At 45.6% G+C, this 25413-nt stretch overlaps 1 long non-coding RNA gene across 2 annotated transcripts; it reads right to left on the reverse strand.

The window, feature by feature from the left end:
- Positions 1-4563: 4563 nt before the first annotated feature.
- LOC135907823 (uncharacterized) lies at positions 4564-9303 on the reverse strand. Of its 2 annotated transcripts, none has more exons than XR_011506957.1 (3): positions 9087-9303; positions 6973-7100; positions 4564-4924 (listed from the first exon to the last, which is right to left on the reverse strand). It is a non-coding gene; the product is annotated as an uncharacterized lncRNA (long non-coding RNA). The 2 variants fall into 2 exon arrangements; XR_010566128.2 differs by having other exon boundaries at positions 8069-9303.
- Between the last annotated feature and the right edge of the window lie 16110 nt (positions 9304-25413).

Consider the following 25413-nt stretch of genomic DNA (forward strand, 5'->3'; position numbering starts at 1 on the left):
AATCGAAACGCGCCAAGCGTTCCGCGATATGGCATGCCCGCGATAAATTCACAAGAGCGTTTCATTCACTTGTCGATACATGCGTCCGTGGCTCAATGGTTTCAATATCAGGCTTCTGTGCTAGAGTCCCTGTGTTCGAATCCTGCTGTCGGGCAATTTTATTGTTTATTTAATCATTCATTACGCAATACACTGTTGAAAATGACGAGTTTACAAAGTCACAAAGCCGTTTGAAACCAAAAGGACTTAGTTTAGGGAAATCCATGTACTTCCCGTGATTCCCTTGCTGGGACAACCATAGAGTTTCTCACTACATTACCTAGAGGGAAATCTGGCGCTGCTGCGCTGTGGTATGCATGGGAATGCCGGTATATTGTGGATTCGGATTGGCACCGTTCTCGTAGAGACAGGACAGCTTGAAGACGCGCTTGGCAAGTACCGTTCCGTCTGTCACAATGATTCATTTTCTGCTAGAACAGCATGTGAAAAGCTGTTTTAGCTCTATTATTACACGATAACATGTTTTGTTTAACTATGAGAACTTGTTATTGTGTGTACGACTACATGTTACGTAAAAAGGATCAGCGGGCCGCTAAAGTTGGAGGACAGACGACAAGGTTCGCGCTCGCTATTGCAACAGTTGGTCGTCTGTTCTTGCTTTTCTTCGCTTGGTCATGCATCGTGGGTGAGTAAAGATGTATTATGCGTGAATGGAAACATTTTATGAAGATTTTACATTGAGAACGCGTTATTTGCGTAGCCATATCCACGTTTTAGACGAAGCCTCTTACAACACCAGCCAACACGAGCCTCGCACACACATATACCGTCATTCCCATGACGGCACGGTACCCCCTTCAGAAACTCCCATAGACGGTGGCGTCAGATTACCCTCTAGGTGTTATAGTGAGAAACTCTATGGGGACAACCGCTTCCATTGCAGCTCCCATAGAGTTTCTCACTACATTACCTAGATGGAAATCTGGCGCTGCTGCGCTGTGGTATGCATGGAAATGCCGGTATATTGTGGATTCGGATTGGCATCGTTCTCGTAGAGACAGGACACCTTGAAGAGGCGCTCGGCAGGTACGATTCCGTCTGTCACAATGATTCATTTTCTTCTAGAACAGCACGTGAAAAGCTGTTTTAGCTTTATTATTACGCGAAAACATGTTTTGTTTAGCTATGAGAACTTGTTATTGTGTGTTCGACTACATGTTACGTAAAAAATGGCTGTGGCTTAGGTAAGGTTAAGCCCAGGATGCGAAGCATACTAGCCTTTATTTTAGTTGTTGAACCACTGTTTAGCCTGGTGAACTGCTGTTGCTTGGCTAAATTTGGTTCGGCTAGACGAGGAAACAACTCATGCGTTACTCTGCTTCGCCTTCAAGAGTGGAACGCGACAGCGTTCCCGTCGACCCGCCAAGGGGTGTAAGACAATGCACACTAAACATTTTAACACCCTTAAGGGTGTAAATCAGTTTGTCGCCAGACGAACACCCTAAGGGTGCTGTTGTCTACACCCTACAGTTGGGGTGCCACTATAGCACCCTAAAGGAAGGGTGTCCAGCAAAATAAATTTAGGGTGTAAGGCTGCTCATCCAAATTAACACCCATCTGTGTGGGTGTTGGAAGGGTGTAGACCCTTTTATTTCTAGCGTGTATGGAAGGCAGATTCGGCAGTACACGCCTTCAATTACTACTATGTACAGCGATCCACGCGCAACTACTGCGTGTGCCAGAAGGTTCAAGTTCGGCTACAAAACGCACTGTCGAACAGCCGGCCTTGAAGCTTCGATGGGCATACACAACACCTATACGTGTGGATCACATTACATATTAGTAATTCATGGTGTATATTGGAAAACCTGTCTTCGCTGCACAAATACAACCTAGCAAACTTGGACACTTTTGAGCATGTATATCAACACCAAGGTTATCACGATTTCCATATCCCAATAACATGCAACACAGACTGGTAAGATATATGCTGCATTTTCAAAAAAACGCAAATATATTTATTGCATGCTGCAATACAGAGTACAACATATACATAAATCACATGAAATATAAACATGCACAATCACCAAACACATCGGTAAGTACAAGAACATGTACATTCCCCACAAAGGTACAGGCGCCCAAATCTTTAACTGGTGTGCGGGAGCGGCGACTTTTCCAGGCGTCAGCGCCGTATGACGCGGCGAGGCTGGAAACAGCCTAGTAGACGATGGGCCCAGCTGAGCGTGCTTTGTCCGCAAGCGCTTAGCCTCAGACTGTTTCCAGCCTCGCCCCGTCAAACGGCGCTGACGCACGGAAAAGTCGTCGCTCCCGCACAACAGTTAAAGATTTGGGCGCCTGTACCTAAAATATATGATCAAATCTGTTATTAGAGAAGAAACTATGTATAGCGGCACTGAAAGAGCCTGGGTTGATTCGCAGTGTTTTGGGTCACATAAAGGAATAAATTTTTAGTATTAGGCTCCAGTGAACGAAAATTCAAGTTTTGATGCCTTAAAAAAAGGCATATTGCAAAGGTGAATTAGGGAAGCAATTGAAATGCAGAGCAAACGCGCAAGAAAGACACCTGTTATTTTGTACACTAATGTAATCGCAAAGCATTATGAAAAGTTTGGAAAGTCAATGTAAAGCATAACTGGCCAACATTTTTCAGACTGAAACAATACTTTCCAAGCATAGACATGCTTTAAGTGAGGTTTATGCCAGGAGCCTTATTGCTAATTTTCTATTTCCAACAAGATTACTTGAGCACAAAAAATACGTAGAATTTTTTAGTGCCTACATAGTTTGTCCTCTTTTGTGAAACGAGAGTTCTCTGGGCTAAAGGTGCTGTGTAGCGGTTTTTCTAACTACAATACCAGTTTCTATAAATTTTTGTTTTGTAACTCTAAGGCACTGGTACATATACAATATGCAGTTTGAAAATAGGTTCTTTTCTTACTATAAATCAAAAGAGTGCATATTCCACATCTACTAGTGCCTGGGTGCAAAGTGCAGCAGGAGGCCTGATAAAAACAAACCACTGTTGATTAAACGATTTTGCTGAGCACAAAATGTGGACAGTGTTTTAAAATACATAGTAAAGTTCTAAATTATTTGCACTTAGATGCAGTAATTCAAGATTAAGGCATGCTATAGCATGTGAGCATGCAAATTAGCAAATATGGTTTAATAAATTAGCCATACTCTGGTTACTAAAAGAACACAGGCATAGGCAGTCATGCAAAAGATCAAGTTAAATATCACACTGTTAACATTTGCCAGCAAATGGTCATATCAAACATTATAATTATACTGAACAAGGGTAGTTCCTTGGGATAGTTTGCAATTAATGAGATAAAATTACGTACAGCTTGAATGACAAGAACTGCGAGAGATGACAGACTGCGCTGACTTCAAACAATATTTAATTACGTTGCCACATCGAGTATATTTGCACAAAAGCGGGCATGCGCAGAATATGAGTCACAAGGGGTGTCTAACAGCAAGTGACTGTACTAAGAACATCGTCCTTTGAAAAAAATAAACATTAGAATTTCTATCTGTTGAGATACAAGACTTCACTAGGGGTCAGCACGATAGAGGGGTCACTAACGCACACACTAACCAGTTTTCTAGTGAAATCTGCTTCTATAGTTTCCTGGATGACCTGTCTCACTAAAGCTTCCGTACCGTCAAAGAGGGGCATGCAGCCGCAGTCCCAGCAATGGATGCCGAAGTGGCCTTGAACAGTGTTATGGACGTTGTTATCGTGCTCTCCTAAATGATTGTTTAGGCGCCTGCCTGTCTGTCCAACAAAGTCAAATGAGATATTGTGAAGCTTTGCCTCCTTAACAGCCTCAATAAATCTTGCTCACAAGAGATGCAACATAGCGTTGCTGCACAGGCTGATTGCCTTTCTTGGGTTGGCTACCCTTTGGCCTTAATTTCAGCCATAGCGGAACAGCTTCTGAAGTGCACAAAACATGATGAGCACGCTCGGTCAAGGAACCAGCCGGTTGAAAGACACAGGTTTGCAGTGCTACCGTATGTTCATGATGTCTCCCATAGGCTAAAAAAGATTAGGGGACCTGCAGAAATCACAGTCCTTTTCTCAGCCCCGGAAAAGCTGGCAAGGCTCTGTAAGTGTGTAAACGTGCCTAAATCACGTCAGAGTTGCTCTGCCGAGCACAGAAAACGTTTTGCGATGTGTGCAATGAATGTGGTTTCCCAAATTCCCATTTTGAGGCAGTAAATATATTGGACAGATAGGCATGCGCCTAAATGATCGTTTAAGAGAGCACTATAACAACGTCCATAACACTGTTCAAGGCCACTTGGGCATTCATTGCCGGGACTGCGGCTGCATGCCCCTCTTTAAGATACCGAAGTTTTAGCGAGACACAGCTCACCCGGTAAATTATTGAAGCTGATTTCACCAGAAAACTGGGTAGTGTGTGCGTTAGTGCCCCCTCTATCACGCTGACCCCTAGTGAAATTTTGTATCTAAACAGATAGAAATTGTGATGTTTTTTTTTTAAAGTGACCATGTTCTTTTTACAATGACTTGCTGTTAGAACACCCCTTGTGTCTGGCTTTCATTTTCTGCGCATGACCCCTCTGTGTATACACATACGATGTGGCAACGCAATAAAATATTGTTGAAAGTCAGTGGAGTGTGTCTCTCACAGTCCTTGTCCTTCACGCTGTACGTCATTTTTTATACTGAATAGCCAATATTGATTCAAAATTAGAAAAATATAGTACACATCTGAGCTGCAAAAATGCAAGTGATGCAGCAAATGGCCTTTAGCTTTCCAAAAGAAAAAGAAATGTTCACGGTTAACCACGAGGTGCAGGGACTCCATTCTCTGAGCATCTTGACCAATAAATGCAGCGCATGGCATTGCTGGAATCTTGCAGCCTGCATTAGCAAAATAAGAAGAGAATCATGAGAATTCAGTCCGTGCAATTACACATGTACTTTGCGGAAAATTTGATAAAGCCACAAGCTCCTCAAAGTAACAAACTTAATGTGACTGGGCAGAATGCACCGCTCAGGCAACTGGGCAAGACAAGTGAAAGGTAGGAGAAGTTTCTATTTTGCAAATTAAGGAATTGCATGTTACTGTGAATGCTAAACCACTGTGTCATTGTGAACACAAGGCACATACAGCAGCAAAAACATAAATTTACAGTAGCCTTTTCACCATAGAAAATAAGAGTGAATAAAGTTTAAAGACTACCAATGACATCTCTCAACAACAGACATTTGTCCAAGAGTGTGTATGTTACCTTAATACAAAATTGACATTATGAAATCTGCAATATATCTGCATTACACTTTATAAGTACTGCAGGTGAGAAGCTTACGGGATATTGCACATTAAGAGTGAAATGCACAAGGCATTAAAAAATGACTGTTTTTACACAACATTATTACACTAGGAGACAAAGAGAACTGTTTTACAGAGAGTGCACACAAAATGAAAATGAGGGAATCCCCACTGGCATTCTTATTTGCCCTGCAATACATGCATCCAGCCCAACAATATCCAACTCTCCAATGCGGTTTATTAGACACTTTCTGAATCCTAAAATTTATCGTGTATTTCTTATTTACTAATTTAGTAAGAATGGGCATTTTGGCATACTTTCCTCGAAAACTTAGCATGTGTTGTCAACTATTTTTCTTAGAGCACGCCCCCTTCTTTCAATGGGTTAGCTTGGCAATGCACTGACAAGTAGTATTCCCTTATTTAAGCTTATGATCCTTCCTCATGCTCCCACTTCATGCTCTGAACTGTGATGCCACTCCGATGCAGCTTATGTTAATCTGTGACTATTTACATGGTCCTTCTTTCTGTAGCCTCTCAACTAGAGCCTGAAATTTCCTGTCTCCTAGAACAATCGTCTTTCTTGCCCAAAACATATTGCACGGTTACCCCTCATAGGGGGGAGGGTACTGTATATGAGTTTTCACATATTCAATGAACCTCAGAGACAACCATTTCTCATCCTGTGTTGCTACTATCCGCATGAGTCACAATGGTTGTAAATTGGCTACCTGCCCTCTCTCGCTTAAAAGTACATTTTGCATGTGAAAAATAACCACAAGCATCACATTTCATTGAATGAGTGCTCCTGTGCATGTTTTTTTTCCGTCTGTAATGGCTAAGTTCAACATGGTCAAGTTGTTTGAAAACTGTCTAGCCTCAACCGATACTTTGTGTAGTTTCAAAATTATGATACATTCATTTTTCAAAACTTGTCCCAAATTAAGCATGAGACATTTTCATGATGCAAATGAGGTAAGGTTGTGCTCAGAGACTATGATAGGCCTGCTATATCCTGCAAAACTATGTGAAATGAAATATGCTTGCAATTTTCGTGAGCAGCTAGCTCAGTATAATTAGGCACATTACCTGCGGAAACGTTTTTTTAACGCTCCCGAGAGGTCCTGGTTTCTTGTAATTTCTTCAAATCCCGTGCAGTCTAGATTGCAATCCGGTGCATTTTGATTTTGATATTGTATTCAAAATAAAAACAGCTGAAATTTTAAGGTTTTGATAATTGTATGGGAATAAATTAAAGGTAGAAGAGTGTAATGCAATGAGCAAATAACAAGCTCATTGCAGAGAGTAAACAAATATTCCTTTCCTGCAAATAAATTGGTAGCAGGAAGGTCATACGAAATTAGCAGTTAATGCACAATAAAGAATATGATGCTACAATGCCCCGGCATTCTGTGAATATTCTTGCACAAAGAAAATCCTCATTATGAAAGACCATCAAGAAAATGCAAATGTATACTTTGGATCAGCAGTCATACCTGCAGTATGCACTGTACCATCGGCAATATTTACAACCACCGACAACTGCACATCATATCAAGCTTAGGCGGCCAAGGAGCCCGAGTTTTAAATTATAACTTGACTTATTATATTACACTACACAACTATATCTACTTACAATGTTGTCTTCTCAACCGCTTTCAAGAAGACGTTAACCATCTGTCTGAAGGCGAAAGCAAGTGGCTTGCTCTTGATGGTGGGCGCCAAGGCTGGGCATTGTGAAATCGCTGCTACCATCTGCATGACCTGCGAGAAACAACGCTCTAAGTACAAGATAAACAAATGCTATTAGAGCAAAAGACAAGATCATTGGCAATGAGCCTCGTTTTGGTTTGCACGAGAAAAGCCAAGAATATGGACTTTGTGCTGCTTACTGAAGCAAGCCTCCTTCCAGATGTTGCAGTCATGCATTAAGATTGTCACACAGCTGCATGCTTGTATGCTGCTGTCGCCAGTACGCCAGTATGCTTTGAAGTTTATTATTTCAAGTTAAATTGATTATTGTGTTTTCTTCCAATTCTTGGCAAACAGACCAGCAATGAAATAGCTCACACACATACTCCCTTTTGAGGAGAGAATTCACACACATGCACGCATGCATGGGCGCACACACACACGCGCACACACACACACACGCACACATGCTTCTACCACATGAGCAGCTTCCTGTGCTTGACACACATACATTTTTTTTATCCTGTGTCACTCCTACTGCTAAGGCATAAAAAATCCTTTGTGTTACCAACCCCAAACTCCTCAACCTACACCTCCAGCTTAAACACTTTCTCGAGAGCCAGGGCAAGCCTTCTAGCTTCCCCAGTGCTCCAAACTGTAGTTACGAATTTCAATAGGGCTATAGGCGACAGCTCTTGAAGGGCATGCAAATTACCCGGAGACCTAAAGCTTACATATGATGCCTCTAAAGCACAACACTTCAAATTTTCAATATTCATTAAAGCTCCTGAAGACAATTGCTATATACGTAGAACGTCTCGAATAACCTGCCGCTAACAATTTCAGCGGTTGTCTGCATCAAAAGAAATGTGGGCTAATGGGAAATCCACGTCTTTAAGATCGGAATTATTGTAATGGCGAAACACACTACCAGATTTCCTAATCATTTATTTATGCTCTGTATGTAACGTTCCTTTCACAATAAAAAACAAGGATATCGATTCATTAGGGCATGGGAGGAAAAAGGACGAAGCGTATACTTGGCGCCTTCCCACTGGTCCTCCCGAGAAACGGCGCCTCATACAGCAGTTGTCCAGGGTGGCTTGAAACCAAACTCGGCTTTCAGGCGGGAACACTCGCTGCACCAAATCGGAAGAGTTTTATTGCGAGCAAAACTCTACCGGCCTCATGCAATACATACGCACGCACACAAAACGCATCCACACGCACACACAAGTATACGCACTCTCAAAGCGCAGACACAAAAGCGCGCACGCGCACATTGATGAACACAAACAAGCACACATACATGCATGCAGGCAGACACGCTAACACGTGCACGCACACACATCGACCCACAGACAACACACTCACAAAACACGTACGCACTAGACACGCGCAAACACGCCGACCCATACAAACCGGCATGTACTGAACGCACGCGCGCACACACACACACACACACACACACACACACACACACACACACACACACACACACACACACAAAGCGAGCTGAGCTGAGCGCACACACGCACGCACGCACGCACACACAAAGCGAGCTGAGCTGAGCGCACACACAAATCAAGCCGAGCGCGAGCACGCGCACACGCACAGACAAAGCGAGCCGATAAAATGCTGAAGGCGTCCGGCAAGCAGCAACAGCAGCACGCGACCGCATCAGTGAGAACCAATACCGCGCCGGTTCCTTCGAAAGGTGGCTAAGCCAGTCCTTTTCTACGCGACGCAAAAGTGGTCGACCACATTTAACTGAAGCGCGAACGACCGCATTACAAGCAGCCGCGCTGAACGCACAAGAGAATCACATCAATGAACATTCAAGCGCTGAGAAACAAAGCGTAACTATGCAGGCGCACCACGCCCGATGTAAATTTGACAAACATTAGTCACACGGGACGGGATCGAGGTAGTTAACTTGCCCTAGTAGGAGTGCAGCTGCTCTTGCTCTTACATTAGCGAATTATGAATTATGCTACGAGATCACAGTGAGATAATTCTAAAGCGAACAAAACAAATACCAAATAAACGGGCACTTGCCTGAAAGTTTCCATCATGCCAGTACTATCGACCGGCACGTTGCAACTTCTCGTTTCAGCCTTCGTGGATCCATCTTCCAGTGCGTACGAACGCTTTGCTTTGAAGTGCGGCACGAGTAATACACAAAGCATGGGCCACATCTTTCTCTACCCCGCGCGCAAAACTAATCACACGTTTAAAATTACTTCGCACAGCGCGCGACGCGAACGCACGCGAAAACGAGCATGATGGCGCAGCTTCCGCCTTCCCGTCCTGCCACGCGCCGAAGTGATGGTACAGCGTCGGCCGTCACTTCCGGTCGCTTTTCATTGGGCATGGGGCGGCCGCGCAAATTGAACGTTTATTCTGACAGGTTTGCTTGCTCGCATGGCCGCCTGTTTGCTGCTGCTTCGTTGTGGTCTCTAACTAGAGCGGTGAGGCGGGTAGTTGCTACTACGTTTTGTGCCGGGCATTTTATTTTGGGGTGGGGGGCGCAGTCTGTGCTGCATCACTGAGGGTACAGTACACAAATCGGGACCGTGAGCGAGACGATCGGCGCTCTTCTGCTGGTGCAATTAGATTATTCGCTGCGTCCGAACGAAGCAACTTTGCGAGGTCACAGCGTAGTTTCAGCGATATCATGGCTCGATAAAGACGCTCACATCTTGGTCGTGTGACAGCGACGCGTAAACATTCATGAGGAGACTGAAGACTGCGTTTGCAAGTGCGTATGCTCTGGATAAGAAATTACAGCGTTGACGACACCAGCCCTTAATATATAGGCTCAGCCTTACAAGCTGTATTTGAGGGTGCACTTAGAAAGCAGATCAGTAGCTTAGTAAACCTCTGAATGAATTAGGCAAGGTACGTGGAAATTCGGGTTTGAGAACTTCCAACGTGATCTCGCCTCTATAAGTCTTCTTTATGGATTCACCATGCAAATTGTACGTTGATGCCATTGTACAGCAAAGGCTCGTCCAACAGCACGTCCCTGTTTGTTCAGCAATGTATCCAAACAGCTTCTTCCATTTCACCACTTTTTGTTGGGCTATTAAGGGCACCGAAATATTAGTGCAGAATTGCGCAAGTTGCTCTCGTGTTTTCGCTCTGCTACTGCAGTTTTTCTAGAAGTGTTTAATTGCATGTTAATATTCCTGTGAGCACGAAAAATAATGATAATGGAAGTGTAAGTGAAAGGGCGTTGTTTTTCTGGATGATACATTTTTGGAGTGGCCGTCATGCCAGTAACATCACAATCCTTGAAGAAATATCGACAGTCACTTAGGAATGGGAAAACTTAATCGCTTCACGCATCTACACTTGCAATTGTCACGTGACCATGATACGTTAGTTCATACATTGTCACGTGTTCTTCACAATTCTACCTTAATCTCCCGTAATCCACCGTGCTATAGTTTGTACGAACCTTAATGCAATTTATTCCACACTTATTCACATTATTTCACATTATTTACCCATAATTGCTCATACTTAACGTTGTTGTATTTACTACCTTCTGTATCACTACTGACGTCATAAAAGACGGTGATGACTTCACATTTTATTTATTTATTATATACATTCAAGGCCTAGTAGGCACAACAGAAAGAAGTGGTGAAAATATGCAATAATTGCAATGCAGCGCAAAAATAGAAAATCAAACCATACGATAATTTGAACGGCGACCTTGAATTAGTGGTGTCACAAATTGAGAGTGTGGAGGCGGGAAGGCGGTTGCGTTCAGTGGCTGTTCTTGGCAAAAAGGAAGAATGGCACATCAATTTTGTGTTGATGGTCGATGCGAGACGAGAACTTGGTGTGGTGAAAAGATTTTCTTTACGAGAAGGGTTAAATAAGCATATTCTATGAAAAAGACAGAGACGAATGTATTTGCGACGTAACCAAAGATCAGGTTCACCTAGTGTTCTTTTCATGGACGTGACGCTTGAATGAAGTGAATAATTTGAGAGAATAAAGCGGGCGGCGCGGTTCTGAATGCTTTCAAGGGAAATGACAAGATTGGCATGAGCAGGGTCCCGTATGGATTGTTGTTGCGGAGAACGCCACCTTTCCTACCTGAAAGGCCATGAAACGCTTTCGCATTAAAAATTCAATACATACACACATTGCTTAATGCGTGGACGTGTACACGTTACTCAGATTTATGCATCAATACGTTCAACACCCTTCAGGCGTCGATTTAACACCCTTCTTTGAGCAAAGTCACACCTTATGTGTGGTATCCACCCTTGTGATAGGGTGCTTTGGCCGAAAAGGGTGCTAGAAGGGTGTGGACATGGGTGTAAATGCCGAAAGCACCCCTATTCACACCCATAAGGGCGTAAAAATGTTTAGTGTGTGGGCTACGGCGCAGCGACTACGCGCCCCGCATTGGACGAGGTGAGCGTCGAGCAACGCAGCGTTCGGCGCGGCAACGAAATGTGAGCCTGAGCAAGCGACGCACGCCTGAGCGTTAGAAACAGCTCGTTTCTAAGGCAACACCGCATTCACTAGAGGCGCTTTTGTACCGCTTTGAAGCATCATACTCGTGGCTCAGTGGTAGCGTCTCCGTCTCACACTCCGGAGACCCTGGTTCGATTCCCACCCAGCCCATCTTGCAAGAGTTGAGCCAAAGCCACTTCTCCTCTGTCGTGACGTCACGGTGTCACGTGGTATTGAAGGCGACACCGCCGCGCCTGAGGAGCTGTGTTGAGCTCTCGTAATATGCTTCGCATAAAAGTATCAGCGGGCCGCTAAAGTTGGAGGACAGACGACAAGGTTCGCGGTCGCTTAGAAACAGTTGGTCGTCTGTTCTTGCTTTTCTTCGCTTGGACATGCATCGTGGGTGAGTAAAGATGTAATATGCGTGAATGGAAACATTTCATGAAGATTTTACTTCGAGAACGCGTTATTTGCGCAGCCATATCCATGTTTTAGACGAAGCCTCTTACAACATCCGCCAACACGAGCCTCGCAGACACATATACCGTCATTCCAATGACGGCACGGTGTCCCCTTAAGAAACTCCCATAGACGGTGGCGCCAGATTACCCTCTAGGTGTTATAGTGAGAAACTCTATGGCAGCTCCCGTAGACACTAGCGCCAGAGTTTCCTCTAGTAATTTTTGTAGGAAACTCTATGGCGTCGTCTTCTTCCACAGCTATACTCGCGGACAACTTTCTGTGCGCAATGAAGGGAAAGCTACGGGCGCGTGGTTTCTGCTCATGTGTTACGGCGCCAAGTTGTCCGCCAGCGCTTGACAGTATTCTTGGCTGGTCGGAAAAGACGCTGAATCGACGCAGCTTCTGCGTGCGACGGTTTTGCGTTTGCCCGGACGCGGAAGGTAAAAGCCACAAAATAAGTGAAATTTTACATTCAGTGGTGTGTCTTATCTTACTTACCTGTAGCTAGTAACGTGTTTATGTTTTCTCTGCCCCAACTTAAACTAACGTGGATAAGAATAGGGGACTCTGTTCAGAAGCGCTCTCATTTGTGCGCGGTTTGCCCCCGTAGCTTTACCTTCATTGCCACAGAATGTTGTCCGCGAGTATAGCTCCGGTGGCGTTCATCATGTCAGCATTCCCATACTGCCCTTCCCTCTGTGAAGGCGATGACGTCACTCGTCCACTTCCAGTTGGTGTGTATATAACGAATGTATACAACGAATGAACGCGAACGTACAGGGTGTCCCAGCTAACTTTAGCCAGAGTTAAAAAATGAGAAAACGCCACGTTGCTGAAAAGAACAAAGGTAACGTTGTTTGCCGTCACTTGGAGATATTCAAACGACTCTTGTTCATTCCGCTTAAGCAAGGAGAGCTGCGCCGAGATCACGTCTTTCATTTTCGAAGGATGGGCAGAAGCACAGTAGATACTCTATAGTCTCCTCTACACCGCAGGCAATTCACTAGGCGCTATTAGCCATTTCAGTCAAACACGTCAAGCATCGCATTGGTAAATGCGATGGCCAAGCTTAAGCGGCCTAGCGTTGTTTCCTCATTTCTCGAAAGCCCAGGTAACAGCCTCAGTTGCATAAATGGGTCGGGAGAATGCAATCGATGCTGGGTGAAATCAGGTGTGTGCCCCTTCGCTAATGTCAGACGGTGCACTAGCTTGCTTAAGTGCATCGGCTGCCTCAGTCCGCGATAAAGGTACAGAAACAAGGGTAGCTCCTACGTGTGCTTTCCTAGAAGCTTCGTCGGCAAAGTCTTTGCCGGAAATAGCTAGTAAGAACTTACCGTGAAATAATTTCTATTAGTGAGCTCTTTTTAGAGCCCCGGGAAGTTGTGTAAGCCAATAACACACTGTCTCATTAACACGTCACATTCATTGACCTGCCGAACGCGCAACCAATGTACAATGATTAAGCTAGGGATATCAAGCTGCGTCAACGCTGACTTGTACGGTCTGGTTAACCCAGAAGGATCACGTGGTTATTCTTGAAAAAAATTTCCAAGGGAAAATTTTCACAAGTCCTATTCCTGCGTCTATTTTTGTATTCTTGCTGTGCTTGAGCGAAGCGTGATGCGATCGCAGATGCAAACCCGTGCAACGTGCGCAACTTACGTGCAAAGTACCGAGCTACCGTATAAATAGTACGACATGTAGGAATGAAATCCTTACATCTCACAGGCAGGCTTGCATTTGTATTGGCACTCGGCATTCCGCCGCGCGCTCGGTTAGTTTTCGATGACGTATTCTGAACACGCCCGCAGCGGTAAAGTTAAGCCTATAGTGGCGTCATCGCTGAAAAGGTCCTAGGAGAATGCGTAAAACGTTATTGCAGTGAGATTTCACCTCTAATATTGCGTGATCGCTTTTTTTTATGACGTGCTGGAAATATTTTGAACTAAGACTTTTGCTGCTTGCGGAGTGTTTCAAAGGGGCACTTCTGTAATTCCGGGATATCGGACAAATAAGACTCGCTAGTCATTCATTCATTCACAAAACTTTATTAGTGTCCTGAAGCCCGGTCTTTTCAGACCGAGGCGGGCCGCGTCCACATCGGCACCGCCAGGCCGAGCCTTATGGCGTCATCGTGGACCCTCTGGACAGCCCGTAGCTGATCTTGATACGAAGAGCTTGTTATCAACTTGCGCCAGTAAAGCCATTTTTCTTCGGGGTCGGCGAGAGTCGCGGGACAGCCCGCCAGCATGTGTCTGATGTCAATGATGCCATCGCACACGTTACAATCTTTCCTAATTTCTCTTTCGGGGTGAATTTTATTTATGAAGTACGGAGTGGGGTACGTCCCGGTTTGCAGTAAACGTAGCGTCACTGCCTGAGCCCTGTTAAATTTTACGTGTGGCAGAGGGAATTGCCTACGCCCCAAGTAGTAATATTTAGTGATGTCGCTGTAAGTTAGTAACTGATCTTTATGCTCCCCGGAATGGCAGTGGGCGTCGGTTCGGTTCTGACCGGCACGGCAAGCAAGTCCTCGTGCCAGGTCGTTCGTCACCTCGTTGAGGTTGGGCCGAGTCTCGTCCACTTGTCCCATATGTGCAGGAAACCATCGGATTTCAGTTTTGATAGTTTCGGCCTTGTCGATAATTTTAGCCGCAGTCCCAGCTACATAGCCTTTATCAAAGCTCTTAATTGCTGCTTTGGAATCGCTATAGATGAAAGACCATTTACGGTTCCTGATGGCTAGAGCAATCGCGGCTTGCTCCGCCACCGTGGAATCCTTAGTGAAGATGGTGATGGCGTCCCGTACCTCGCCCCGGCTGTCGACCACCACGGCGGTGTAGGCCTCTTTGCCTTTGACCCAGGCAGCGTCTACAAGGGCCGCCTGTTGTCCTAGCTGTTCAATTTCTTTCAACAAAGCCTTCGCTCTCGCTTTTCTCCTGCTAACATTGTGTTCCGGGTGCATATTTCTCGGGAGGGGGGTGGTTCTGATCGCGTCTCTAAGTTTCGCGCTCAATTCTACCTCGGATTCCTTCGGGTTCATTGATCTATTTGGGTCTGTCCCTATCGCTTTGAGTATAAGCCTGCCCGCTCGCGTTTTCGTCAGTCTTTCCTGCTGCGCCATCTGTTGCGCTTCCGCCATCTCCTCTATCGTATTGTGCACGCCTAGGTTCATGAGCTTCACGTTCGAGGTGCTGATGGGTATACCTAGGGTAGCCTTCACTAACTTTCTGATCAGAGTGTTTAGCTTGTTCAGCTCGGCCTGCGACCATTTAAATAGACCTGCCACGTAGGTGAAGTGACATAGAGCGAAGGCGTGCACTAGCTTTAGAGCGCTGTCCTCACCCAGGCCTCTGTGTCTGTTGCTGATTCTCCTTAGTAATCTGATGACTTGGTCCGTCTTGTTTGAAATGTGCTGAATGGTATTCAGGTTGGTACCTCCTGCTGCTATGTGGGAGCCTAAAGCTTTAATATTTTCTACCTGCCTGATCGCGGATCCGTCGTTACAGCGTAACATAATCTTGGGTTCCTCCCCGGGGACGTAGCCCCTGGGTCTTCGACCCCTGCGTCGATATTTTAGGACCAAAAGCTCCGACTTTGCCGCCGAACAGTTGAGTCCCATCTCGCCTAGCGTGCTTTCCACGGCGTATATGCTCTCTTGCAGTCTGGTCTCCGTTTGGCCTACGTTACCGTTGGCGCTCAATATGGTTATATCATCGGCGTATAATGCAAAGTGTATACCTTCTATACTCTCCAGTTTCCTCGCGACTCTGGTCATTGCTAGATTAAATAGCATGGGCGAAAGTACGGCCCCTTGCGGGGTGCCCCTGTTTCCCAGGTTCATCACCTTCGATTTTAGTTCACCTAGCGTGAGGCTCGCTCTGTTCGAGAACAAGTCGTCATTCGCAACAGCTATTTGGCTCCAATTACGCATTGAACCAATAATGAGGTGAACCAGAGACTCGAATAGTGTTGCTATGTATAAGCATACCCCCAAATTTCAGTTTGGCCACCTCTACTACAGGTTTTGCAATGCAGGTTCTATGGAGCCCTATGGGTATGCGTAACTCTGGAAAATCTGAACATACGGTTATTCTCTCTGATCACTTTTCTTGTACTGCGAAGCTGTGGATGGCTAGGCCATTTCCGTAATACGCGAAAAACACGCGAAACAGCTCGCTGTGGTCCATCGGCACAAACCGTGCGAACTTGTCCGTGCCTTTGCTCACGCGTTCGTCATCGTCGTCTCCTTGCACAGTGGCTCCATGGCCGCTCATTGCTTAAAGGGGTATGAGCCATTCGTTGGCAAGAGGAAACTATGATCATAATCAGCAGCGGCATCCTCATAAACTGCCATGCTCCAGCAGTGGCTCGACCATCGTCGTCTTCTTCCACAGCCGGCTCGTCTGCGCCCTCTTCAGCTCAACCGCTCGAACGAGCTTGGGCCTATATGGTCGCGCGTTCATCGTCGTCTTCGAGAGCTGGCTCGGCCGCCGCGCATCAGTTAAGCTTAGAATTTCTCTTCTATAGTTTCAATAGAACGGCCAATCTGAATTTTTTTTATTTACGGTGATATGAACCATTCCTTATGAGGCTATGACTTATTCATTGTCTTACGTGACGGACGCATTTGTTAACAGAGAGAAACGAAACATCTTTAATGAGCCTAAAGGTGGCGTGACTTACAGAAGTGGTTCCCTCTTCACGAGAATCCCTGCGCTGTATCGGCGGCGACCACCCACTCACCCAGCATGATCTGGTCCGAGAGGCGGGAGTTGGACAGCAGCGTCTCCCACTGCTCTTGGTGCGGGAGGGGGGTTAGAGGACGAAAGAATGCTTTTTGTTTGCATTCTATGACAATGTGCAGGACGGTTCCTAGCTGTTCGGAGTATTTGCATTGTTCGTCACATGAGTCAACGTGTTGGCTTGCATCAATCCGAGTGTCGTCTCTAGCGTCTTCATGAGCTGTGGATGCGGTGGTGGGAGTGTTCTGCGGTTGAGTCTGCAGGGTTGAGTGATTTTTTGATATGGTGTCAGTCTAGTGAGCTCTTCTGTGTCCTGCGGGGTCTGGTCGATAAGTTATCGGGCCTTGAAGTGGGGGAGCTTGGTACCCTCCAGGGAGGCGTGAGGGGGCGTCCGCATTATTTTAACATTTCTGTCTGGCAGCTTGGCTGTTAGTATGCGTTGAGCCGTTGGCGCCCAGCCCGATGTAAAACTCATTCACACGTCCAGAGAATCAGTTATAATGATTGTTTCCGTAGCCTGTGTGAGGGCTATTGCCATGGCCAGTTCCTCTGCTTCCTCTTTTGCTACATCCGCTATCATGGTGCTGACGACGAGATCCGTCTTTGTGGTCCCCACGACGGCTCTTGCTCTTCGGCCAAGGCATGCTGCCATTTTGCATCTGTGTATACCACCTCTCGGAGGGACCGGCAAGTGCGGCCCAGGGCCTTAGCTGTTTCTTCGCGCCGCCCTTGGTGGTGGGCCGTGTGCATATATTTTGGTGAGGGATGGGTCGTGACATGACGTCGCTAGTGTTCTGGAAGTTGTCTGGATGGTTTAGCATCTGTAGGGGAGTTCCACTTGATCTGTTTAAGGATTTTATGTTCTGTGTGTGTCGTAGCCTGGCGCAGTTCATGACTGGAGAGGAAGCCCTCTATTAGGTGATACGAGAATGTGTGTTCATACCTATCATCACGGTGACCACCGATCAGGACAATAAATATGTTCGTACCTTTCTTCAAATCTAGCTGTCTCTGTGTCATGGGTTAAACAGCTTCGCTCTTTGTCCACCTTCACAGAGTGGAATGGCTATTGATTTTTTTCACATTATTCATCATCATTTAAGTACAATATTGGACCGCTGAAACGTCTTAACTTCGCAAACTACGCATTTCATCTGCAGATGCAAGGGGGTACTCTTTTCCAACGACGGACAGAGGTTTGAGGGGGTAATCGCCAAAGAATGCTTACGTATTCGTATATAAATTAAGGGGTTTGATGCGTCAGAACCGCGATACAAGCATGAGGCGCACCGGAGTAGGCAACTCCGGAATAATGTCCAGCACGTGGGTTTCCTTTAAGGTGCCTCCAATGAATGTTATACGAGCCTTCTTGTATTTAGCCTCCATAGAAACGTGGCCACCACCATCCGGCAATATATAATATTCAAACAAACATAACTTGAACTTATCGTCAACGTTAGAAAAAAAAAACGCATATCATTTGTTAGCTAGGCCTCCGCTGATAAATAGTTATTTCCGAGGCCTCTGTGCCTAAATATTAGTAACGAGTCGCGACGTGCTTACTCTATGTTCCCTTTAACCAATGATGATAATGTAGACGTATCAAGGAACAGAGGGAGAGTGCGTATTGTGAGCTGTATACATAAGGCGTGCAGCCCAGGAAGAAGGCTGGAAAACCGAGCTTTAAGACATAGCCTTGTGAACGTATCTACGCTCTCGTCCACATAAAACACAAGGAAAAAAAAACTTTGAGGACGCCTAAGCTTCGCCTTTAAGAGTGGAATGCGATAGCACTAAAAGATACCTCACTGCTTTTCACATTTCCCGGCAACTGGAGCTTATGTAGTCGCGAGGTTTACACGGAAACGCCAAAGAGGAACGCTATGCACGAAGGCGAGCTCTCTGGTGGAAATACGGCCACCAGAGAAAAAAGAAAGTCATGTTGTTTCAAGCTTCCTGTTATTGCCTTGCACTTTTAATATTTATTTCTGAGAAGATTGAACATATAAGTCATGCGTTGTGGGTGTTTTGTTTCATGTGTGTGGTCTATCATTCTGAAAATTCTGAGGAATAATTTTGTCAAGAATGTAAGACAAGGTATGAGCCACTTTAGTGATGGAATAGTATAACAATATAACCCAAAGATACCGCATTTCATGCAACAAGGCGCGTCTTATACATATACCTAAATAAATGCGGAAGTTTTCGCTCACGCACAACTCAGCCGAAACCGACACCGGATTTTCCGCAATACCGTGCCGTTAACGTTGTCGCTTTGATACAGATAATAAAACCGGGGCAGTGATAGCCAGTCACATATCCCATTTATTCAGTACTTGAGAAAATGTGTAAGAAATATCTTAAACATAGGACAGGTGCTCTATTTATATAGATCATATGAATATATGACATGAGGAAATAAATATGCAAGTTATTATAAAAATTGTACTAATTTATTTTTTAACAAAAAGAGCCAGGCGATTGACAGTGATGGCAAAAGCGAACCCTGTCATCTGAAGAGTTTACTGATTCGCTTACTTCTATATATTTATAATTACTTTCATGTCGTATTAAATTTTAAGCGTCAGTGGTAATGGCGATTCTCAGTAAATCGCCTAAAGGGACAGTCAAATGTTTAGTCAAGCTAAAGTGATATATTAGTGCTAGAGAGACTCTCAGGCGTCTATATTATCGCGAATAGAGCTTTAGTAATCGAGAATTCAAGGTCAATGCAGGACATGCTTATAGACTTCCCCCGAGACATTCAAGTACTTGTCCGGGGACGGAAGCACTCCTCAGTTAAATTCTGCCACGAGTACTCAACCACTCGTTGCAAAAACACCATTGTATTGTATTATAGGACAAAATAAAATGCCACTTCTCCAGTTGTAATATTACTCTCCACAAACAACGCCGTCGGTCGAAAGTTTCATTTTCGCTCGAATCTGCGCCGGCCACGCTTTGCGTTTCAGTAGTTTCGTTTTCGCGTAGTAGTTCTGCGCTGTCTTTGTTGACTCGCGAAACTCGCACAAACTGCAAGTGGCACAGAATTCAACTCCCATGTGATGTAGCGGCATGCCCGTACGGTCTACGCCGCTTGAACAAAAAGCAGCTGCAGCGGCGAATCCACCGCTCTGTCTTGGCTCGAAGCGCCGTTTTTCGGGCGCCGTTTTACTCGCCGTCGACAGCAGATGGCGGTGATGGCGTATGCAATGTCACCGCTGACGAGGTGTGGCGGCGGCAAATTTGAATTTCTTAAATCTATACAGATACTTGAGATGCAATTTTGTCGTAAACTAAATCTTTCCTGGGCGCAAAGGAACGTTGCGAGGTTTCTGGAATGGTATTTAAACAGTCCACGTCGACTTAGTATTTGCCTTAAGTGACCCTTTAATGATCCTATTTTCTTTACATTTAGGACATTTCAAACGCAGTTTAAGAAACCTTAAGTATAATGATTACATTATCTTTCATAACTCGAATGACCAGACGGATCGGATGGTTTTTGGGACGCTGAAGCCCCTAAAGAAAAATGGGAGTAATTTGTGCCAACACGGTCTTTACGCATGAGTACATAGTTGAGCTTGCGTTTTAATAGTGATTTGTGCTGAATACCGAAGTTTTCCGCCCGGTTTGTTGCATAAAATATGCATAAATACACATAAATACATAAATTGTCATGACTATTCGCTATTTCGATCTTCAAGCTCGCACTCGGTTAGGATGATCAAGATGGCTTGGAACTTCCGTCGGCGGCACTGTCACTGTGCTGTTTGCTGAGCTGGAAGGTTTTCCTGCAAATGAGGGGTAGAAAATGCAGAAAAAAAATGGAAAATATTTCCGCACGCATGCTGTCGACAAGGTTGTGAGCGTACATGGAGGAGAACAATAAAGCGTACTGCTCCACCAACAATTGCGAAAGCGCAGTTATAACGGCGAAATATTTTGCCCCAACTTAGGAACGCTCACAGCTGTCGTGGTTTCAGAAGACTCTCGCATCGCTCATACACATATCCGCAGTACAATCCTATTTCATCAAAACGACAGTAGTTCTTTCGCGCCGCAAGTCACAGAAACGACAACCTTAGGCCTGGCGTATTTTCTTTTATTTTCCGTGAGAGGCCGTTCTCTCCACACACGACAGAAAACATAGCTGTTGCAGGAAGGTATGAGGCTTACTGCAGAAGTTCGTCGCCGTATTTTTGGCTCAATCGCGTGTTTTGAGTAGGTAACAAGATCATTTTAGACTGAAGTTTTCTACGGCTATGGTTCCGTGAAATTTTCATGTGTGCGAGGAAATCTGCATCATCAGCAATGGCTCGTGCTACTGCTCGCGCGTTCGTAGGCGCCTTCTTCCACCGCTGGCTCGTTGGCGTCCCTCGGCGTAACCGCGCGGACGCGCTTGTGTCACAACTGACGCGTTCGTCATCGTCTTGTTCGTCCACAGCTATACTCGCGGACAACTTTCTCTGGCAATGAAGGGAAAGCTACGGGGACGTGGCTGCTGCACATGTGTTACCGCGCCAAGTAGTTCGCCAGCGTTGAGAGTGTTTTTCGTTGCTCGGAACAGACGCTGAATCGTCGACGCAGCTTCACGTGCGACGGCTTCGCGTTTGCTCAGACGCGGAAGGGAAAAGCCGCAAAATAAGTTAACTTTTACATTCAGTGGGGTCTTTTATCTTATTGAACTATTGCTAATAAAGTGTTTGTGTTCTCTTCCCCAGCTTAAACGAACGTGGATGAAAACACGGGACTCTTTTTAGAAGCGCTGTCACTTGTGCGCGCTTTGGCACCGTAGCTTTGCTTCATTGCCACAGAAAGTAGTACGCGAGTATAGCTCCGGTGGCGCTCATTATGCCAGCGTTTCCATACTGCCTCTCCCTCTGCGAATGAGATGACGTCACTGGTCCACTGCCACTCGGTGTGGTGGTCTCAGAGTCAAATTGTTTATCTCAGTATATCGCGAAAGGAAAATAACTACTGTTTATAACGAATGTATACCACGAATGAACGCGAGTGTACAGGGTGTCTAGTGGGAATGGCTAGTATGAACTTACTGCGAAATAATTTGTATCAGTGAGATCTTTTTACAGCCTCGGGAAGTTACGCAAGCGTTACGATAACATGTAACATTCAGTGACGTGCCAAACGCGCAAACAATGTAATTACGATGAATTGGCTAGGGGAATCAAGCTGTGTCAACGCCGACTCGTATGGTCTGGTTCACCCAAAAGGATCACGTGGTTATCCTTCCAAAAACAAATTTCCGAGAGAAAATTTTCAGAAGCCCTACCTCTGCGTCTGTCTTTGTATGCCTTGCTGTGCTGAGCGAAGCGTGATGCGATTGCAGATGCAAACCCGTGCAATGTGCGCAACTTACGTACAAGGTACCAAGCAAACATATAAATAGTACGACATCTAGGAAAGATATGTTTACATCTCACAGGCTGCTTACGTTTGTGTTCGCACTCGGCATGTCACCGCGCTCTGTTCGTTTCCGATGACGTATTCTGAACGCGCCCGCAGCGGTAAAGTTCAACCTGTAGTGGCGTAATCGCCGAAAATGTCCTATAGGAGAATGCGTAAACTGTTTGAAATGCATTAATATTTCACCTGTAATATTGCGTGATCGCTTTTTTTCAAGACGTGCTTGAAATATTTTGAAATAAAGGAATTTTGCTGCTTGCGGATTGTTTTGAAGGGGGCACTTCTGTAATTCCGGGATGACGGACAAAAAAAAAAACCGCTACTCAGAAACTGCCGAATTTTCTTTGAGTGACTTTGACAGCTCAATTCGAGAAAAAGTCGTCATTCGCAACAGCTATTTGGCTCCAATTGCTAACGCTGCAACTGGTGGTTATTAGGTGAATTCAGAAGATTCTTGCATCACCCATACATATACCGTAGTACAATCCTATTTCTTTGCAGCGACATTAGTTTCTTCGTGCCGCAAGTCATAGAAACTTCAGCCTTAGGCCTGGCGTATTTTTTGTTTTTGTTTTGCGTGAAAGGCCGCTCTGTCTACACGACAGAAAACATAGCTGATGAAACAAGCTGTCAAGCTTACTTTAGAAGGTCTTCGTCATATTTTGGGCTCAATCACATGTTTCGAGTAGGTAACGACATCATCATTTTTAGACCCAGGCTGTTTATGGCCATGGTTCCGTGAAATTTTCATGTGTGCGGGAAAAACTACATCATCAGTATGGCTCGTGCCACTTGTCGCGCGTTCGTCGTCGTCTTCATCCACAGCTATTGTCACGGACAACTTTCTGTGCGCAATGAAGGCAAAGCTTCGGGGGCGCAGCCTCTGCACATGTGTTACTGCACTGAATAGTGCGCCAGCGTTTGACAGTGCTTTTGGTTGCTCGGAACAGACGCTGAATCGCCGCAACTTCCACGTGCGACGGTTTCGCGTTTGCGCAGGCGCGGAAAGGAAGATCCGCAAAATCAATAACCTTTTACATTCATTACAACATTTTTCTTTTATGCGAAGCATATTACGAGAGCTCAACCCAGCTCCTCAGGCGCGGCGGTGTCGCCTTCAATGACCTTTGACCCCATGCCATACCACGTGACACCGTGACGTCACGACAGAGGAGAAACGGGGCTCCAACACGCGCCGTCGCTCGCGGCGGTATATAAGCAGCTGCGCTTGTTTCTAGGTGGCTTTGGCTCAACTTTTGCAAGATGGGCTGGGTGGGAATCGAACCAGGGTCTCCGGAGTGTGAGACGGAGACGCTACCACTGAGCCACGAGTACGACGCTTCAAAGCGGTACATAAGCGCCTCTAGTGAATGCGGTGTTGCTTTAGAAACGAGCTGTATCTAAGGCTCAGGCGTGCGTCGCTTGCTCAGGCGCACATTTCGTTGCCGCGCCGAACGCTGCGTTGCTCGACGCTCACCGCGTCCAATGCGGGGCGCGTAGTCGCTGCGCCGTAGCCCATTGTCTTACACCCCTTGGCGGGTCGACGGGAACGCTATCGCATTCCACTCTTGAAGGCGAAGCAGAGTAACGCATGAGTCGTTTCTTCATCTAGCCGAACCAAATATAGCCAAGCAGCAGCAGTTCACCAGGCTAAACAGTGGTTCAACAACTAAAATAAAGGCTAGTATGCTTCGCATCCTGGGCTTAACCTTAGCTAAGCCACAGCCATTTTTTTACATTTCGTCATTCGTGAGGCGAGGGGAAAACACGGAAGCATCCTTTTAGGGGAAAGGTAAGAATTCATAACGTATGTCTGATACTTTCATCGGCAAATGAAAGGAAGAGAAAATAAACAGGAAGATTGCTTGATTTAGTCTTAGAGCCATGCTTGTTTGGTTTGTAGCGGTTTGCAAGGGTTGCTGCAGGATGTGAGTTTATATTCAAAACATGCGACTGTTTGCTTGGAAACCGCGAAGACGATTTCGCGCCGTGTGCAGCGGCAGTATGAACTTTACACGCAGATTAGAACAAAAATTTACCGGGACTTCAAAACAAGCAAGGAAAGCTGCTCAGAGGTCATGCCTTTCATTTTCGAAGGATGGGCAGAAGCACAGTAGGTACTCTATGGTCTCCTCGACACCGCAGGCAATGCACTCTGCGCTATCAGCGATTTCAGTCAAACACGTCAAGCATCGCATTGGTGAACGCGATGCCCAAGCATAAGCGGCACAGCGTTGTTTCCTCATTTCGCGAAAGCCCAGGTAACAGCCGCAGTTCCTAAGATGAGTGAGGGAATACAATCGATCTTGAATGAATTCAGGTGTGTGCGACTTCTCCAATGTCATACGGTGCGCCAGCTCGCTTAAGTGCACGGACTGCGTCAGTCCGCGATAAAGGTACAGAAACAAGGGTTGCTCCTTAGTGTGCTTTCCTTGCAGCTTCGTCGGCGAAGTCTTTGCCGGAGATAGCTAGTGAGAACTTAGTGTGAATGAACTTGTATCAGTGAGCTCTTCTTATAGCCCCGGGATGTTGTGTAATCCAATAACACACGGTCTCATTAACACGTAGCATTAATTGAAGTGCCAAACGCGCAACCAATGTAATTTACGATGATTTAGCTAGGTATATCAAGCTGCGTCAACGCCGACTACTACGGTCTGGTTCAGCCAAAAGAATCACGTGGTTATCCTTCAAAAAAAATTGCAAGAGGACATTTTGACAATCCCAATTTCGGCGTCTGTTTTTGTATGCCTTGCTATGCCTGAGCGAAGCGTGATGTGATCGCAGATGCGAACCCGTTTAACGTGCGCAACTGACGTACAAAGTACCGAGCAAACGTATTAATAGTACGTCACCTAGGAATAAAATTTTTACGTCTCACTAGCAGGTTTGTACTTTTATTGGTACTCGGCATGCCACCGCACGCTTTGTTGGTTTTCGATGACGCATTGTGAACGCGCGCGCAGCGGTAAAGTTCAGCCTATAGCGGCGTTATCCCTGAAAGGGTTCCAGGAGAATGCGTAAACTGCTAGAAATGCATTGAGGTTTCGCCTATAATATTGCGCGCTTGTTTTTTTTCAAGACGTGCCGGAAACATGTTGAACTAAAAGACTTTTGCTGCTTGCGAACTGTTTTAAAAGGGACATTTCCGTATTTCCGGGATGTCGGACAAAAAGACGCGGAAGTCAGAAAACTCGCAAATTTTCCTTGAGTGACTGTCATTGCTCTGTTCGATAAGAAGTAGTCATTCGCAACATCCTTTCGGCTCCGAT

Source organism: Dermacentor albipictus, chromosome 6, assembly GCF_038994185.2.
Source record: "Dermacentor albipictus isolate Rhodes 1998 colony chromosome 6, USDA_Dalb.pri_finalv2, whole genome shotgun sequence".
In the NCBI taxonomy this organism is placed as follows: domain Eukaryota; kingdom Metazoa; phylum Arthropoda; class Arachnida; order Ixodida; family Ixodidae; genus Dermacentor; species Dermacentor albipictus.